Genomic DNA, 19485 nt, shown 5'->3' with positions numbered 1-19485 from the left:
ACGGACACATTCTGAAACATCCACCTCCGTCTCCTCTCCTGCGCACGAGCCCCCCCCCTCCCCATGTGCCTTAATCAACTACAGTGAAACCTCCATATACCGGATTTCTTTCTTTATATAATCCGTTAAATAGAGGTTTTGTATCTAACGAGCTTTTCTCTGTATATCGTTCGTTACATGGAGGTTTTATATCTAACGAACCTCAATATAACGGACTTTTCTGTATATACATAGGTTTTATCTCTCTCGATATAACGGACTTTCTCTGTATATCGTTCGTTACATGGAGGTTTTATATCTAACGAACCTCAATATAACGGACTTTTCCCTGTATATCGTTCGTTACATGGAGGTTTTATCTCTAACGGACCCTCGATATAACGGACTTTTCCCTGTATATCGTTCGTTAGATGGAGGTTTTATATCTAACGGACCCTTTCTATATCGGAGTTTCTTCTCAGACACCAAAAAATTGTACACGAAAGTCATCCATTCTTACTACAAAAAGCTGCTGAAAATCACTGGCATCCAAAGCTTTTAAACCACTTTAGAAACAACACCACTTGGTCAGATACTCAAGTGATAGTGACCTTGTTGAGGGATAGTGAAGGGAAGAACGAGGGGTTAAAGGGGCATTACTAATCTATAAAAAGGTCAAGGACGAGGTGTAAATCACAAAGGAGAGATGTAAATGAAGACAGACATTTACACTGATGGTAAATGACGAGGGAGAGACAGTGGGTGAGCGAAGAAACAGAGGAACAATAAAAAATAAATAAAAATAAATTAATGATTCATACGAGAGCCAGAACAATGAGGCACAAACACACGCCACAAACAATGGACGTCTACCACACATACGGGCAGTCACCACCACCGAGGGGAAACCCGAGCCCAGGGTGAGGGTAGAGGGGAAATGGTGAGGTGTAGAGGGAGAGTGGTGAGGGTAGAGGGGAGAGGGAAGAATGAAGAGTGGTGAGGGGAGAGGGAAGAGTGGTGAGGGGAGAGGAGTAAAGGGTATAAGATAAGAAACGGGGGGTAAGGTGTGAGGATAGAGGGGAACGTAGTGAGAAGTGATGGTAAAAGCGACAGATTGTGGCAAATGAGGAGGGAAAGAAGACGGTTGTGAACGTTGAGGGTAGTGAGGGGACGGTGGTTAGGGTGTGAGGGTTTAGAGGGGACGGTGAGGGTTAAAGAGGGGATTGGGGGTAGGAGGCGGTGGGGGGGGGGTGAGAGTGGAGAGAAAGGGGGGAGGGGGGCGGTTAAGTTAGAGGTGGTAAAGGCATCAGCAGCAGGGTTGGGTGACAGAGGGGACCAAGTGCGGGTGAGGGGGAGGGGAGGGGAGACACAGTTCTACCCGCCAGCACCCCCTCATCCTCCCCTCGCCTCACAATTGGCAGTAACGAGGGGAATGAGGCCTGGCGACACATAAATGGCGCCACCGGGCTCAGGAGGGACCAGTATCCAGCGGCCGTGGGCGAGTGTGGACTCCTTGCTTGCCGGGGCACCACTTCCTCCTCCTCCTCCTTCTGCTTCCCCACCAGCAGGAGAGGGGGAAAGATAGAGGAGGAGAAGGAGGAAGAAAGAAGACGAACATGAAGGAGAACTTAGAAGGAAAGTAAACAAGATGGAGTTTGAAAAGAGTGTGGACGACTGGTGCCCGGGGCGCGCCTGTTGCTTCACCACAGGCACGAGACTGAAGAACAACAACATGAGAAAGAGCAAAGAAGCATATGAATAAGATTAAGGGAGAAGAAAAGAGGAAAGAAGACGAGGAGAGAATAAGGAGGAAAAGGGAGAAGAGGAAAACCCAAATAAACAACGTGTCAAGATAAAGGGAAACAGTGAAAAGGTAAAGGAACAGAGGTCTGTCCCACTGTTGTTGTGTGACCCTGTGGAGGACCCCCCTCCCCTCCCCTTCACCTATATACAGAAGCGTGTCACAAACTCCGCCTTCTGCATCGGCTAGGGAGGATGCACGCCCTTACTGTGAGGGCTTTGTACTCTCTTTCCCAAGGTCAAGGTATGTGTCCCTCCTGAAGAAAACTGTCAAGGTATGTGTCCCCCTGAAGAAAACTGTCAAGGTATGTGTCCCCCTGAAGGAAATTCCAAGAAATGTGTCCCTCTGAAGTAAAAAAAAAAAGATATGTGCTCCTGTGAAGACTAAAACAGACAAGAAGACTAAGAAAGGAAACAAAAAAGTTTTTCTGGTGAAATAAAGAGGAAAACATCTACTTTATGGCCAGAGAAAGAGGAAGAGAGAGAGAGAGAAAGAAAACGAATATAAGCCCCTATTCGTGCGACCACACCCAAAAAAAAATATATAAAAGAAAATGGAAGGAGAATGTATTTCTTTCTTGCAAATAGAACGAAAGAAAGAAAGAGAGAGAGAGACACACACAGCTGAATCACCAGCCTGAGGACCTCGACCCGCTGCTGTGCACTGGTTCTGGGGGACACACGGGGGTGTTACCAGACATAAAAGGAAGAGTCAAGTTTTCCTTCACAGCCCCGCCATGACCCACAACCTTACCTCAGCTCGTGTAGAGGAGGAGGGGCTCGTTCAAGAGGATGTCGACGGCAGTATTATCGACGTCGACTTAAACAATTCGACACACCAGGCGTCAACGTAAGGGGGGGAGGAGGAGGTGTCGACGACTTTATCACTGACGTCGACTTAAATTGTTCCATCAAGCAGGCGTTATGTAAAGGGGTGTCGACTGTAACATTGACGTCGACTCAACAACCCGACACACCTGGAGTCGATGCAAGGAGGAATGTCGACTGTACCATTGACGTCGATTCAACAACCCGGCGCAAGGGGAGGGGGAAGAAGAGGAGGAGGAGAAGGAAGAGGGGATGTCGACTCAGCCATAACAACTCGATACACCTGGACCCCGAGATCACATCGACTCTGTCTCGACCCCAACACTCGACCCATTTAAGAGAAAGATGGCTGAATGGCTGACTCTGGTGGGATAACAAGATCACACACCCTCGACACTCGTTCCTATTTACAAGTGTTGAACCAAAAGAAGACATCGACGAACCAGGGAGATAAATAGACGACATAACATAAGGAGAGCAAGAAGAGAAAGTCAGGAAGAGAGAAAACGTCAGATGTGAAGGGAAGTAAGACAGAGGTGAATAAAGTGCTAGACAACAAATGATGGCCACAGCAAGAAAAGGCGATATAAAAACAAGACGTTGAATAACCGGGAGGCGAAGAGAAAGCAGCAGTAAGACAAGAGAAAGAGGCGGAGGAGGAGGAATGAGAAGAGATAGCACGAAGGAGGAAAAGGAGGAGAAATGAAAGAATGTCGCAAGAAGAAGGAGGAAGAAGAAGGAAGACGAGGAGAAAAAAGAGGAAGAGGAAAAAAGGAAGAAAATGAGGAGAAAGGGAAGAGGAAGGAAGAGGACAACAGACGCGGTGGCAGAAATGACACCAATGAGGGCCAGGCACAAGGTAAGTTACACCTGGTTATTTTTATGCCTGCATGTTTGGCATTCCGAGGAGTGAGTGTGTGTGTGTGTGTGTGTGTGTGTGTGTGTTAACTCGCACTTAAACCAGACTGTATATACACAAGTCGGTCTTACTGTATAGTGTTGTGGGGGAGGGTGTAGGAGGGAAGGGAGGAGGGAGGGAGGGGGTGGGGAGGGAGGAGGGTGTAGGGAGGGAGGGGGGGTGTAGGGAAAGGGGGAGGGAGGGTGTAGGAGGGAAACGAGAGTTGGAGGGGAAGGAAAGGAGGTTGAGTTACTTCTTGAGACACATGCACTCATTGTTTCACACACACACACACAGACACACACACACACACACACACACACACAGACACACACACACTAAAAACCGTATTGCCACAGACTAATTAATATGGAAATTTACCCCTCACCACGACTTAACTTTATGTCCCGTGTGTGTGTGTGTGTGTGTGTGTGTGTGTGTGTGTGTGTGTGTGTGTGTGTGCATAGCTTAACCCTCACAGGTATTTCCCAGGAGTCTCACGCCCACACCAAATTATTCCCTGAACTCACCCACACTTTACCTGCCATTATTTCCTCACCTGTTGTCTTAAGAACACACTAGAGCTTCACCTGCTACAACATTAAATATTTCCCAGGACGCTGTTCTGTTTAAACACTCTAGTACAGCGGCTGGCAACAACAGTGTTAACTCGCTCTACAAATCACAAGATGACCATTTTCTCACACAGTCCAGCTCTGTGTTGACGTCTCTATGAATGCGACTGTGTATGTATGTGTGTGTGTATGTACACCTTTATATCCAATTGCAGAAGTATGTAACTATGTGTACACCTGTGCACCTACATGCGATTATATATGTGTATACCTGTGTATCCACGTGTAGCCATAGGTGTGTACAAACGTACGTCCAAATAAGAGATGTGTAAATGTCGACTTCTATATATCCGTATGTGCATGTGTGTGCATGTAAAAAATCCACATCCAATTGTGTAAGTTTATCCAAATAAACGTCCACATTCATCCGTACATGTGTCAACGTGAACATCAACAAGTGAGTTATATAAGTGCATGTGTACACGTGTACATCCACAAGCGGTGTGTGTAAGTGCCTGTATATACGCGTACATCAACAAGCGATGTGTGTAAGTGTGTACACGTGTGGGATTTGCCAATTACTGGTAGGCAGGTGTTGGCCATGGTGCAATATTGATTTATGTAACCGCCAGTTCTCCTGTGCGGCCCACACCAACTGCTAACTTACCTTCTCACACACACACACACACACACACACACACACACACACACACACACACACACTACCCAAAAGACTCTGAAAGGTTTGTACGTTCATTATACCACATTAAGAAGAGGCAGAAAGGGTCTACCTATTTAAAGTAGAATCTGAACGCAGTATCCACCCAGTAATGGTCGCCGTCTGTGTGTTGGTGCTTGAGTGAGGCTGACGTGACAGCGAGATGTGGCCTCAAGCTGGAGGGAACGTTTAACAGGCTCTGAGACTCTTACCCTGAGGCAGGAATACTTGTTGAGAGAGAGGTATTGATAGAAGTTAATGAAAAGGGAGGGAGAGAGAGACGGTATCGACAGAAGTTAAGCGAGAGAAAGAGATGGAGGGAGGGAGAGGGAGTAGGAAGCAGCCAATTAGAGAATTTAAGGCTCTGGTGGTCACACACACACACACACACACACACACACACACACACACACACACACACACACATAGGGCGAGCAAGACGGACAAGGTTTAAAAAGAAAAAAATTACAAACAGAAACGTTACATTTATTTCTCTCTCATTTAACACAAACTAAATAAACTTAACCTAACCCAAAACATTACCCTACGGTCGTTAAGTTAGATTAGTTGGTGTGAGGTTGAAGAGGGTCCAGCAGGCCGTGATGTTTGTTCAGACGCGACACAAAATTTACGGTGTTGGGGGTGGGGGTGAGGTTGGGGTGAGTGTGCGGTGGAGGTGGGGTGGGGGGTGGAGGGGTAAGTCCTAAGTTCAAGAGTGGATGATAGCTGCGTTAATACCTGAGTAGTCACCACACGCCCGGCAGCTCATATGACACGTATCGGTAAAATCCCGCCCCTCCCCCCTCCGGCGTGAGATGACGCTAAACAACATTATTTATCGGTCAGTGAGCCAGTCAGTCAGCCAGGAAAGAGGAACACATGGCTGACGAAGGAAGCCATAAATCTGACCTCACCTGCTGCTGATGGTGATTCAGGCCCTCACAACCACCTGATAAACACTCGCTTCATGGGGCTCAGAGATTATTGCTTCTTTACCAGACTCCCCCAGGAATGTAAACATGAGCTGTGGTGATGGGAATTCGCTGATACTCCTCCTTCCTCCCCTTTCCACTCTGCTTCTCCCCTTCCCACTCCTCTTCCTCCCCTGACCACCCTCTCCCCTTCCACCCTGCTTTCTTCCCTTTCCGTCCTCTCCCTCCCCTGTCCTCCCTGTTCCCCCCCTTCTCCCCCCCCCGCTCCCTTCATTTTTAAAATATCACAGCCCCGCTCCAGGCTGACCTGAAAAACACTCCGGATGACGAGAATGTCCAGACAACTTACTGCATCCGTGACAGTTGTAAGGTCTGGCTCACGTGGGGGAAAAAACAGCGAAGCCTCCAAATAACGGACTATGTGGGAGAGGATAGTCCGTCATATCGATCTTAAATGTGAAACCTCCAGCTAACGGTTTATATGGGAGAGGATAGTCCGTTAAATGTGAAACTTCCAACTGACGGAGAGGGCAGTTAGTTATATCAAGGTAGTAAGAGGGCCTTATTTTCTTAATATACCGTATACGTGTCATAACAGATACCCGCATATATATATAATTCACCAAATAATGTATCGACTGTCTCACTGACTGATCCCCCCCTACCATACCCCAACCCACCCTACCACACCTCACCATACCACACCACACATCCACCCAAAAGCACCGAATTTGACTCCCTGTGAACTTTTTAAGAGGTTTCAACAAGGAGAGTGATTATGTGAGGTGTCCACTGCCTGTACTCCTTACATGACCTATACAAGACAAACACTTAAATGCTGCTCAGGACATAAAGTATAAACCATCTGCCGTCTGTACTAAGGTTAGGTACTACATTCTCGAGTGTGAACCCTTTGAGGAGGAGGGGTTAAAACTCTTTGGGGATTATAACTTAAACCATCGTCTTTAAAATGTAACTTAGAACCATCGTCCTCAAAGGATTATGGTTTAAACTTTAAACCATCGTCGTCCACGACAGTTTAAACAATCATCGGCCTCCAAAGGTTACGAGAGAAGGTGGATATGTGGAGCAGTAAACAAACATTCAAACATCACAATAACTCTTCCATTTAAATAACAACTACAATAATGTCTCTGTTTGTTTACTGTATTCAATGACTCAAAAAATGTCTCCCCGTCTACGTGACATCCTGTACATTTGTTCATCCTCACATCTACTGAAACTGTCACGTGTTTTGTTTTTTTCGGTCAAAGGGCCAAGGTTAGCCAATAGGGGTGAATTGACACCTGACTCGAGCGCAGGTTAATTAAATTTGTACCCTTCCTATCGTGGTTAGTGTGGAGGTGACGGAGAGGCGGAGTGGGGTAGGGTGGAGTGGGGTGGAGTGGAGTGAGGGTGGAGTGGGGTGGAGTGGAGGGAGGGGGGGGCAGGCACCTCAATCAACGGCAACTAATCTATTTATCCTTATTTCACTCTCCACGAAGTAAAATAAATCAACACTTTCCCCCCACAACGCTGTTCATTCTCCTCACACAGTTAACTCGTTACTGAGGAAATTTGTTCTTAAAATAAACTTGACAATGAATATATAAAAAGGTTTAAAAGGTGACGGTGTAAGAAAAAGTAGTTTACTGTAATTTATTTTTGGTCCAAGATATTTCGGTACGTGATTTATTTACTTTTCATGGTGATTTTTCGCTTCTTGTTTTAGGTATATAAATGGACGAGTGATTCATCAAACGAGTCCTAATCCGAAATAGGGTCTAACCTAACCTAATCTACCCAAACACAACCTAACTTAACCTAACCTAGCCTAACCTCTTCAAGCCTAACCTAACCTAATCTACCCCAACACAACCTAACTTAACCTAACCTAACCTAACCTAACCTCATCAAACCTAACCTAACCTATTCATTATGATAAGCGTCCAATCCACATGTTTAGGTTCGCTTGAGACTATTAGAAGCAAGGCCTATTACGATTGAGACCTGTTAGGATAAGGACATTATACTGGGGGGGGGGGAGCCTATTGGGACAAGTTCATATTAGAAACGGGGCCTAATAAGTCAACAGCCTAGTAAAAGTAAAGCCCACCTGACCTTCACCCCAATTAGACGCCCATGACTCATAACCCGTATATCCTGATGTTACCTCCACCCACGCCCACGGTCACCTCCACCCACGCCCACGGTCACCTGCACACACAGTCACCTCCACACACAGTCGCCTCCACCCACGCCCACGGTAACCTCCACCCCACACCCACACACCCACACGTCCACCCACACCCACCGTCACCTCCACCCACACCCACGGTCATCTCCACCCACACCCACAGTCACCTCCACCCACCCCACTCCCACACCCACCGTCACCTCCACCCACACCCACGGTCGCCTCCACCCACGCCCACGGTAACCTCCACCCCACCCACCGTCACCTCCACCCACACCCACGGTCACCTCCACCCCACACCCACGGTCACCCACCCACACCCACGGTCACCTCCCTCACTCAATACCCACAGCCTCAGAAACTCGTTAAGAGATGGCTTATCACATCGTATAATATGAAGAATAGACACCCCAGCCCACAGCTCTATTTCTCACCTAATTAATTGTTTAAACACCCTAACGTAACTGGGGGTGGGGGTTAAGGGTTTGGTTGAGTTAGGGGAAATTTAATTCATAATCTTTAGAGAATCCCATTTCGCCATTCACCATTGTAAGGGGATAAGGGGGTTTATTTATTTATTTATTTATTTATTTATTTATGACTCATTGATTCAGTCACCGTGAATATAATTATTAGTGGCGTTATTGGTGGTAGTTCTTGTGATTGTTTCTGACTTTATGTATGTATGTAAGTATGTGTGCATCTTTATTGGTGTGTAATTATATGTGTATTTATGTATGTTGTAAGTATATGTACATTTCTGAGTGTAAGTATTTGTGCAGTTATGTATATTTGTATTTGGTCAACATATGATCGAAGATGTCTACAAAAGAACTGTCAGTCAGTGTGTTGGTCAGATGGTCTGCCAAATATATCTCACTCCCACGGCGAGAGAAAGTCCGTCTCCCACAACTAGACAAGAGACACTGCGGCCACCACCAAATTAGCCGCCTATCTGCAGAATATCAGGGGTCTGTGTCCGAGTCCATTACATCTTGACATTGTAAATAATAAATACACACAAAATAAAATGTTCCACTAGTATTACAAACAACCTAAACTACTCATTACCAATTATACATATTAATTTTCACGATATATTAAGAGATAAGAAAATAGGTAATAAAATAATGATGCGTGCAATGAAGGAAGTCAGTGCCAGTGGACGGGTTGGGACGCGGGGTGCTAGTGGGCTGTAGAAAGTGGGATGCTTCACGTCATCTTTTTGTTGCCTTGACAATGGTGGCGATCTTCGCACGTATATCTGATGCTCTCACTCCCTCCCTCCTATTGATACTATTACGAAAATGCGCCTCACTATCATCCTTGGAGGGGTGGTTCAGCGCCCACATAACGGTACTAGTTTTCTGGGCCGTGATGTTGGTACACAGCGGCCTGGTAACAACACCACCAACTTGTTTATAAAGGCAGCAGTGATGATCTGGTCGGTTGATCGGTCGCACCATTAACCTCCCCTTCTCCCTCCCCTCCTTCTCTCACTTCTAACTTATTTATCTTTTTTCTTCCCCTCCCTTCTTCCATTACTTCTCCACAAACTCAACATCTCTTCCTATATCCTTTCCTTCCATCTCCTTCTCCCATCTCTCTCTCTCTCTCTTCCTCCCACCAGCCCCCTCCCCCCTCTCCTTCTTCCCATGGTGGCGGGGCAAGATAGTGTCGAGCTGCAGATGGCAACAGGCCACTTTAATATATTCCACGATCAATATGTATCAAACGGTCATAATGTAAGTACAGTACAAGTCAACAACGCACAAAATAATATATGGACGCATCGGGTGACTAATTTGGTAAAGTTTGTTAAATCTCCACCGGGAATCATATTTTTTTTCATTATAAAGTAAAGTTTCACAGTAAACTTCCTGTTCTCACTTAACCTAACCTAACATATTAGACAGAATATTAAGTCAGTTTACTCCCGGGAATAAAAAACTAACCACACCACAAGTTTAGAGAAACAGGATCAATAGCACTGTATGGTTCAGATCATCACGTGGAGACAACGAATCCCATATAATTGTAGGTTTTAGATGACGCTAAGGAATGATAACCAATTAAACTACAAAATTCACTTTACATTATGGGAAAGTTGCCCGTTATCTGTTGATGACGGGTGACGCACCACTGTGATCAAAATTCTCGCTTCTATATTCTAAGTTATTTCCGAAAACTTCCTCTGTTTTGTTCTGAAAACTCACTGACTAAAAAATGAAGCACCCGAAGGAAAAAATGTGTAAAACAGTTATAACGTTTATGAGACGACCAAAACCTTTTAGCGATGACAGATTCTTGTGTCCCGGATGTTCGTGTAGTGAAGGTAAAATAAATATACTCTGTATCAGCGTCCAATATTAGGAGGGATAAAATACTTGAAAAAATAATTTCAACGTTATATATATTAGCGGGTCTTGTGTTCAGTTTCTCCTCAGTGTAGCGAGAGAAAGTATTTAAATACAGTAAACAGACTAACATACATACAAGACAAGTTCAATGGCCCCAACCTAACTTAACCTAACGTACCGTCAGGTCAGGTCAGGTTGGCCTACAGTGAGGCGTAATGCAGCTATACTGTATAAGTGTATTAATATATACACACCTCTCGCTGCCAACTACCACACTATGGTCTATGGTCTCGCCAAATGTAAACATATACTGTACACAGGTTAGTGGGGAGATTATTAACCTAAATTGTGTCTCTACAACCACACACACACACACACTGACCCCGATGAAAACGTGTCCATGAAGCCATATTTGTAATAAAAACACCCACACACATGTACACATACATTGAGAAACGAGCACACACACACACACACACACACACACACACACACACACACACACACACACACACACTGGTCACACCTACAGACAAATACACAAACAAACGTCAACTATATCGTGAACTCCGACTTCCGGTAAGCCAGAATTCACAAAACCACTCGTCTGGCCACATTTCGTTACGGTTGAGGGGAGAGGGAAGGGGGGGGGGAGGAGCAGTGAACCCTACGAGGACAGTCAACAGGGTGATGAACATAGGAAATCCGTATTCAAGGCGTGACGTCACACCTGCGGCGCCCCAAGGAACGAGGGAAATGAATTACAGTGATCCATACCAGGTACAGGCTATAACGGGTCCCAGTCTTACTACAATATATAGGAATCAACCCCACAACGACTGGCCCCTAACCTTAGTCTTCAAGAGTCATGTGACATTTAACTTACTGTGTCTGAGGTATTAGAGATCGGATCACCTGAAGTTTACCCCCCCGGCTTATTTCACCTGAAGATTAAACACCCTAACGCTAACTAACCTAAGTAAACCCAACTTCACCACCTAACGCAATCGCTTATGTAACCTAACCTAACGCTAACCAACCAAATCAAACTTAACGCTAACAACCAAAGACAACCTACTCTAACGCTAATATAACCTAACCTAACCTCAAGCTATACAGTATGGTCTCAATATGAATCTGACGCCATCTTTGCGTCACCATTTGAGTAAGAAGCAACGTGTGTCCTGCAATAGCTCGTAACTTACTGCCACAGAACACCCAACAAAATTAATCAAATCACAAAGTATTTTTCTCACTAACTTCTACCATTATTTGTCATCTTTCTTGATCGAGTGTTATAATATTTGAGGGCGTGTGTGGGCAGCTGGGTGTCCGTAGCTGCCTGAGTCTGTAATCTATCAGGTTTAATATTAAGATAAACAAACTATCGGTCGAGAAGATGATAACTAGACACCTTTGCTGTTAACGAACGAACGGACGGACGGACGGACGGACTGACAGGTTGGCGGACGGACGGACTGGCAGACGAACTGACAACCTCAAAACAAAATGCCTCCGCTGCCTCAAAAACAACATAAACTTAATAAACAAATGACAACCTAAATAACACCAGCTCATAACGGTGGAAACTAAAATGCCATGAGATTTTCCGTGACCTCTGACCTTCAACTTTGATTAAAACTTGACGATGTGTTTAAGTCGGTCAGCTGTGAAACTTTCGTCAACTGATAAATAAGAGTACGGGTGTGTGTGTGCGTGTGTATGTGCGTGTGTAAGTATTGCCTAGTAACGGGACACACACACACACACACACACACACACACACACACGCACACACACACACACACACACACACACACCTCTCATTATTACCCACGCCTTCCCACGCCCTCCACCTCCACGGCAACATGAAGACACGGCGAAGGACACAGTAATCTTAGCCAATGACCTCAAGACCACAGACAGACAGAGACAGAAAGATCCACTGGTTGGAAAGTGTTTTGTTTTTATTTTGGACATCCACGTGGGTTGAGAGGAAAGGGGGGGGTAGAGGGATGTAGCGTATAGAGGAAGAAGGATATTGGGGGATGATGTAGGGATAGGGAGAGAGGGAAGTAAAGTAAAGGTATGGCAGACAGACAAACGCACTCCTACCTACTAAACTTCTTCAATATCCCAACTATTAGGCCCCTTCCTCCCTCCTAGAAGTCTTCCCCCCCTTCCTCGTCTCTCTTTCCTAAAAAAAATACTGAGGGTGAATACAAGAGTTGGCAGGGGCGGTGAACATCAGGGAGATTGACGGTGAGTGGTAAAGGAGAGGAAATGAAGGAAATGTTTGGTGTGGTAGAAGGTGTACGAAGGAGAGATTATTTTTAAAGGATAGGATGAAAGAAGATAAGAAAGCTAAGAAAGAACACACACACACACACATGAGAAAGTCTAAGACAACGAGAGGGAGATAGATGGTGGGATAACTTTGGTCGACTAACCTAACCTGAGTATCTGGGGTGTAATAAGATAAGTGTAGTTTGTATTAGTTGTCGCTACACTTATTTTTACTAATTACAAACTGTCTAGAATTAAGTTTTTGTTCATCAGATCTTAGCAATTCTTGAGGTAGTAGTTAAGATTTTTTTCTTCGTTTAATTTTGTCTGGTATACTTGGGGGAGAGAGATTAGTTTGTAATTTACTGGGACAGCTAATTTTTCCCCTTCTTCGGGATTAAGGTAATGGTGGCGGGGTGAAGAGAGGAGGGGGTGAGGAGGAGGAAAGGATGGGTGAAGAGAAGAGGGGTGAAGAGAGGAGAGGAGTAAAAGACGAGGGGAAAGGAGAGGTGGTAAGAAGACTGTTGGAGGAGGGTATATTATTTTTAGAGGGGTGAGGACGATGGGCTGGAGGGGAGAGAGTTTGGGGTGAAGGGAGGAGTGGATTGAATGGGGAGAGGGAGAGCGAGTAGGTTGTGAGTCACGCTGTGTCTGGGGATGAAGGTTGAGGGGAACGAGCCTAAAGTAGAATAATGTAAATACTGTATAGAGAAGGGAACACTATTATGAAGAAAAAAAACGAAACATACGGAACAAAGTATACACATTTACAGCAAATGCCGAGTAAAGGAATAATACTGAATAGATGATAAAGAAATATTTTAGAGGGAAGGCAAGTATCAGGACGAATGCTATTAAGAAGCGACAAAGGACCTTGAAAACGAAATTGCGGGGTAAGTTAATAAAAGATGAATTCGTGGGAACAAGACAGGAGAGAGTTAATTGAAAACGAACTCGCGGGATAGAGAGGGAAAAATCTAACAGAAAACTAACGCGCTGGAAAAAAAAAGCGGGAAATCTTTAAGAGAAAACAAACTTGCGCGGAAAAAATAGACCCATGAAAATTTTACAGGAAACGAGCCCGGTAATAACACTGGGTCTGGATTCTTAAGCACCCGTAGCCTAAGGACCAGCACGTATTTCTACAAACTCCCCAACCTTACATATGTGCTGAGATAATGCCTTAAGCTACAGTAATCTCACAATACCCAGTAGGACGAAAAGCATACCAAATGAATCTCTAAGGAATTCGGATTAATCTAGTTAAATATCACACAGTAAATATGCGCAGTATCTTTAAACACGAGTCATAAATAACAAGCACAGATCTTACCTGGTGTTAGAACCTCTTAAAGTGAGATCGGATCCTCTTCTCGCGATGCTCCGTCAGCTGATCCAGGATGGTAGACCACACCACCACAACCGTGTAATTCTATATATTACCACCTTAAAGTGTTATTTCCTTTCGTTCATTAAAGTTTTTATTTTATTGAACATCAACAAAACGTTATAAACAAAAACACCTTTGTTGAAAATGAAAGTAACGCGAAAGTAGAATTGCATACGCGAAAGAACAATGGTTTTGGTATTATTGTGGATGTTTTTGGTCGCGGGTGTAGGACATCTACCCTTGAATAATGCCCACACAGACATCAGGGTACCAATCCACGCCTAACTTAACTCGAACTTTACTTTAAGCTCGTACGAGAACCTAAACATGGCCTGAATCAACTCTAACCCAGCCTAACTTAACCACCGAGTCTTTACTAACCCAGCCTCTTAATTTATTTTAACTTAATTAACCTGGATAAATTTTGCCCACTTGTAAAATTGGTATGTGTCTCGTAACACACTGTACGGTTATATTTTATTACTCGGAAAAGGCCAAATGGGATTTGTCCAGTAGGATTTTATCCGGTAAGGAATTGATCCGGTGAGGATTTTGTCCGGTTGGGGATTTTCCATGGGATTTAGCGGTGTGACTGGGCGAGGAGCGTCTCAAGTGGCCAGCAGACTCCGGGGAGCCAGTAAAAATCTATATTTTTACTTTAGCAACTTCTACGTTTATCATATTATTTCTAACTCCTCACCATTTGACACCTCTGTCTATCTGTCCATCTGTATATCTGATTTTTTGGGGAGTGATGACTTTATAAATGACAACAAAAGATCACGAAAATTATATAACTATAAAACATTATTAGCAATAAACTGTAAGGCAAAATAATACAGTACTAATAAAATTAATATGATTGTCAAAAATCATAATAACTATTCAGTAAATAACAATATTACTAGTTCTAATAATAATAATAACTTCTCTTTAAACCATTTTCACGAACACATCATATTCACCACATACCTCCAATACTTTTTACTTAATACTTTTGCAGTTTATAACCGTCACAAGAAACTATACAATGAAATATATACAAAATAATATACAACTAGAGCAAAACATTAATTAACAGTCAAATGTTCATATACTGAATTACGATTTTTTTTTAATTATATATTATATAACAATTACAGCATATTATTCTATATTTATCGTATTAAATTCCAACCCAGGCCTCAGGGAACGTAATCATATGACCCCTAACAATAATAATAATAATCGCATGCCAATTATAATAATAATTGTAATAGCACAGTAGTAGTAGTAGTAGTAATCTCATATTCTGAATGAAACATTTCTATGACAGATTGACAGGGCGTCGTCTACACTCGTCACCAGGCGGTCAGCACACGCGACAGTAACACCAATTTAGTTTTAGTTCTTTTTTCACTAGTTTTAGTATCCCTCCAAAAATGACAGGTGCGATTGCCATAACCAAGAGTGACCAATAATTAATAACACGATTTTTGTAAAGCTGGGTGTATATTTCTTCATTATCTTGTTTTCGGTAATGTCTTTTGAATTTCCTCTTGACTAAACACACGATGAACTAATTGATTCGATACATGTCTAGTTACTCTAGATCTATTTACACGTAATACGTTTGATGTATACTGAAAACACTAATATACAAATCGGTAGTAAGTAGAGGTGTGTCAACACTATAATTTTACCGTAACACTACAGATTAGGCTCACGAGGACAGGCAGCACAACATAGTCCCACGACGGCCGCGGCAACACTGACGTCAGATACCAGACCACCTGTCCCTCCCGACCCCAAGCGCTTTTTGGAATCCCACGAATCTCTGCCAAACGCGAAGCGAATAATTTTTGCTTAAATATGATTCATTATTTTTATTTTCTTAGAGCGAATTTTACTATTATATGAAGAGATTTAGTGCTTCCAGACTGTGTTCTTTATTGCTTGACCATTTGTTTATAGTCATTTTATATTTATATACTGAAGCATGATTGATAATAGCAATTTCACCAGAGTCCTTGAGATGAAACTTGGCAGCCCTCCTCTGTTGCATCATTGGCTGAATGAGTGCGTGGTCCATAAGCTATAACTGAACAACATGAAGGTGAATATACTGTACCTTTACACATATCATGAGCTCGGGTTGAACTTACGTGGGATCACAAATAAACTCCAACAACCGTGTGGGAGCAAGAGGTGTCAATCATGTACAATGTCAGATTTGAGTACATTTATTATGACCCTCCGTCTCCGACATTGAACATCCTGTCTGGTAGTAGCATATTAGTTCTATAAACTAAGAGAAAGTACATTATTAACTCATGGTACCTGGAGACGATATTTGTTTCTAGTTTATCTGTAAATGAGCGGCAGTTGGTAACTATGGTGGCGACAGGTCGAGGAGGGGAGGGCGGGAACATGGCCTTGTTTAGTTGTGATGAGGCGCCGCGCGCTGAAGTGTGGTGTGGGTGTTGTCCTGAGGGCAGTAACACTAGGAGAAAAAATTGCGTGCGAGTAAACATCAATATAAAATAGGAACATACACTCTCGCTACCAGGGAAAATGTGTCTACCTCCTTCTCCGTGTATTTGGACTAGCAACACCAACACAACAGTACAAATTCACAGTATATGAATCTACCAATATGAGTTTAAAATTTGTATTTCTAAGTAGATTCGTGACCAACCTGACCAATATATAACGAAATGATAGACATGAAAATAAAAGTTTCACTTTGGCCCTTGTCAAAGTTTTAAAAAATAGACCACTTTCATTTTAATTGGTGTGTGGGATTTGTCGTAAAATATTATTTTACCCAATTTTTTTGTACAAAGTATGGGGGAAATACAATAAAGCACAGTAATAAGAGTGTTTACTAAATATGGAAACAATGACCTCAGTGAGTAGTTTATTTATCACCTTGTATTTTAACCATAAAAACAAAAATGAAACAAGTGAGGTTTCCGGGCGGTAAAGGTGAAAATTTTTAACACAGGTGAACATTGTCCCGTTAAAACTGAACGGCAGCCTAACTCGTGCTGGACCAAATGTGTAGGATGTTCATAATGGCCTTCGATGTTTATGTTGACGGAGCTCCTTTAGGGGTTTAGAAACTTAAATATCCAAAACATCAGTACCTAAGCCAGTTTCTACTCACACTTGTTCTCCTCACCATCTCAGCTGTGACTTAAGACTTTGCAGAGAGAATGGATGCGAAGAAAATGATGGGCGTATATGTCGACGTTTTGGAGGCGTAACTTCCTCAAGCGATTCTACACAATTATCATGGAAATATAAAAATACTATATACATCCACACCAAGTCTTAGAGGGATGGTTCCTGCTAAGATGCAATGGCGTGCGTTAATTGTTGGACAGAAAGAGGATGGGAGAGGGGAAGTACAGTTTACGGCTATACAACATGCCAGAAATAATCTAATGAGACTCACGTTTATCACGTACGTCTCTTATTTCATAAAATAAGTAATATCAGAGTTAGAAATATAAGTCAAATGTTGAATCATGCTTCTTAAAACACTTACGTATTCAATGTTTCTTAATGTAAATTTTCTCTACTGCAGATTTGCCAGGAGGAACGTCACGACTCAGCTGGTGCGTGACGTCAGAGATCACGCGATCGTTGTCTGAGGGACGACGAGGTGGCAGAACACAAGATAACAGTGAACATTAAAAATAAAGTAATAGATTAGTTCTACCAGTGAAAGAAAATTGTGTATGATATGAACGAATACACTGAAAATAGATATACAGGTACAGTATATGTATTTTGATGTAAAAGGAGGCTGTATGTCACGTATTTACCCACCAATCAGAACTACCGGATGTCAATTATACAGGAGTAATAACAATGATGACGTATACAGTATTATGCCGCATGTTTTTATTGTTTTAATCATTGTACTTTCATTTCTTTCGTCTGTTATGTCTTATATATATCAATGAAAATTTATTACATGTGCTAGTAGTCTTGTCTAATTGTCAGTGAAAAAATTGCAGGCGCTCTTTTTTTCAAACAAATCTTAATGTATGGAAAGTTTAAACTTGTATGGGTGTACAAGGTATAGATTCTTAGTCCAGTTAGTTTTAAAATTTGCTTTACAAATATGATTTTTTTTAAATGACAAAGAAAAAACTTATTAGTGTTCAAGATCATGATCATTCTAAAACAATCATGTAAAATGTCGGTTAAGATTTTCATTCTGAATTTTACTGAAAATTTAGTTTATAAGGATTATTTGTTTTACTTAAGAAGCAAACTTGTCATCATCACTCAACACAGGTTGATATTGTCTCAGTAATAACTGCCTTTCAGGTTTAGCTTGTAAACACTTGGTTCCAGTATACTGCTTGTTTATTTAGTGTAATATACGTACTTTAGCACACACACACACACACACACATATATATATATATATATATATATATATATATATATATATATATATATATATATATATATATATATATATATATATATATTTATACAGTATATATATATATATATAAAACACCTCACCCCGCTAGGATTCGAACCCACGATCTTATAATTGTGACCGGGGAACGCTACATCTGAGTCACCAGGTAGCCTGGTGGCCCAGAGGTAGCGTTCCCCGGTCACAATTATAAGATCGTGGGTTCAAATCCTGGCGGGGTGAGGTGTTGATTATATGTGGAAGTCTGCGTGCTTTATTGGGCCAATGAAATATATATATATATATATATATATATATATATATATATATATATATATATATCTTTATATACACACAATGTTTTTTAAAGCTTCAGCGTTTATTTTAGAGTGAATATATAACTGCAATTTATTTAAACCAATCAAATGTATAATTTTGTGACATGTTTGTTGAGTGCATCGCCTGAGGGCGAGTGTGACCGACCCTCACAACACACTGTACACCGCCACCTCAACTATACATTCTCTTCGAAAGTGTGTGCCATAATATTAACTCTAAATAGCTATATGAAGCTTTCGGCTCATGGGTTTTTGTATAAATAATCTTTATATGAAAGAAAAAATGGCGTTTTGGTAATAATCATACCGAAATCATAGCGCCTAAATATAGAAACGAGTGTATAGTTCGGGTAGTGTGTAGGACAATGAAGCCCCGTGGCAGCTTATTGTGTTTCTCGCTGGCCATTGTTTCTTGTCCAGCACAGACGTAATGTGGCATCAATTACTCGTGGGAAAAATCTAACATAGTTACTCGATATCTTTAATGTATATGAACCAATGAAGGAAATGTTGAATATGTTAACTTACGTCGTTTTTGAAGATCGAAGATGGTGTTTTAAGGTGGAGTGGATGGGGGAGGTATCTCAGTCTGTGCTGGATAGAAACGATTCTTCATTTTAAACTATGGGTAGCCAGGTCGAGTTGATTACTTTTCATTAATATCTAATTTATTAAAGGAAAAAATAAATGTTTTGACATAATTACAGCAGACTTATAACACAGAATCACTGAAATAAAGTCAGACAAAATTCCTAAAGTTA

At 42.3% G+C, this 19485-nt stretch overlaps 1 protein-coding gene and 1 long non-coding RNA gene across 4 annotated transcripts in view; one reads left to right on the top strand and one right to left on the bottom strand.

The window, feature by feature from the left end:
- Window positions 1–15703, bottom strand: part of LOC121857771 (cytoskeleton-associated protein 5-like) — an 80486-nt gene extending 64783 nt beyond the window's left edge. Inside the window, exon 1 of one of the 3 annotated variants that reach the window (XM_042353921.1) lies at window positions 15646–15703. The gene's annotated coding sequence lies outside the window, so the exon portion shown is untranslated. Of the gene's footprint in view, window positions 1–13906; window positions 14057–15645 lie in introns of those variants that run through there. The other 2 variants (XM_042353922.1, XM_042353920.1) reach the window with 2 other exon arrangements.
- On the top strand, window positions 1325–18124 carry LOC121857773. The gene is made up of 2 exons (XR_006087269.1): window positions 1325–3466; window positions 17535–18124. It is a non-coding gene; the product is annotated as an uncharacterized LOC121857773 (long non-coding RNA).
- The last annotated feature ends 1361 nt before the right edge of the window (window positions 18125–19485 follow it).

Source organism: Homarus americanus, unplaced genomic scaffold, assembly GCF_018991925.1.
Source record: "Homarus americanus isolate GMGI-L3 unplaced genomic scaffold, GMGI_Hamer_2.0 scaffold16712, whole genome shotgun sequence".
In the NCBI taxonomy this organism is placed as follows: Eukaryota; Metazoa; Arthropoda; class Malacostraca; order Decapoda; family Nephropidae; genus Homarus; species Homarus americanus.
This window is presented reverse-complemented; position numbering and strand designations above follow the sequence as displayed.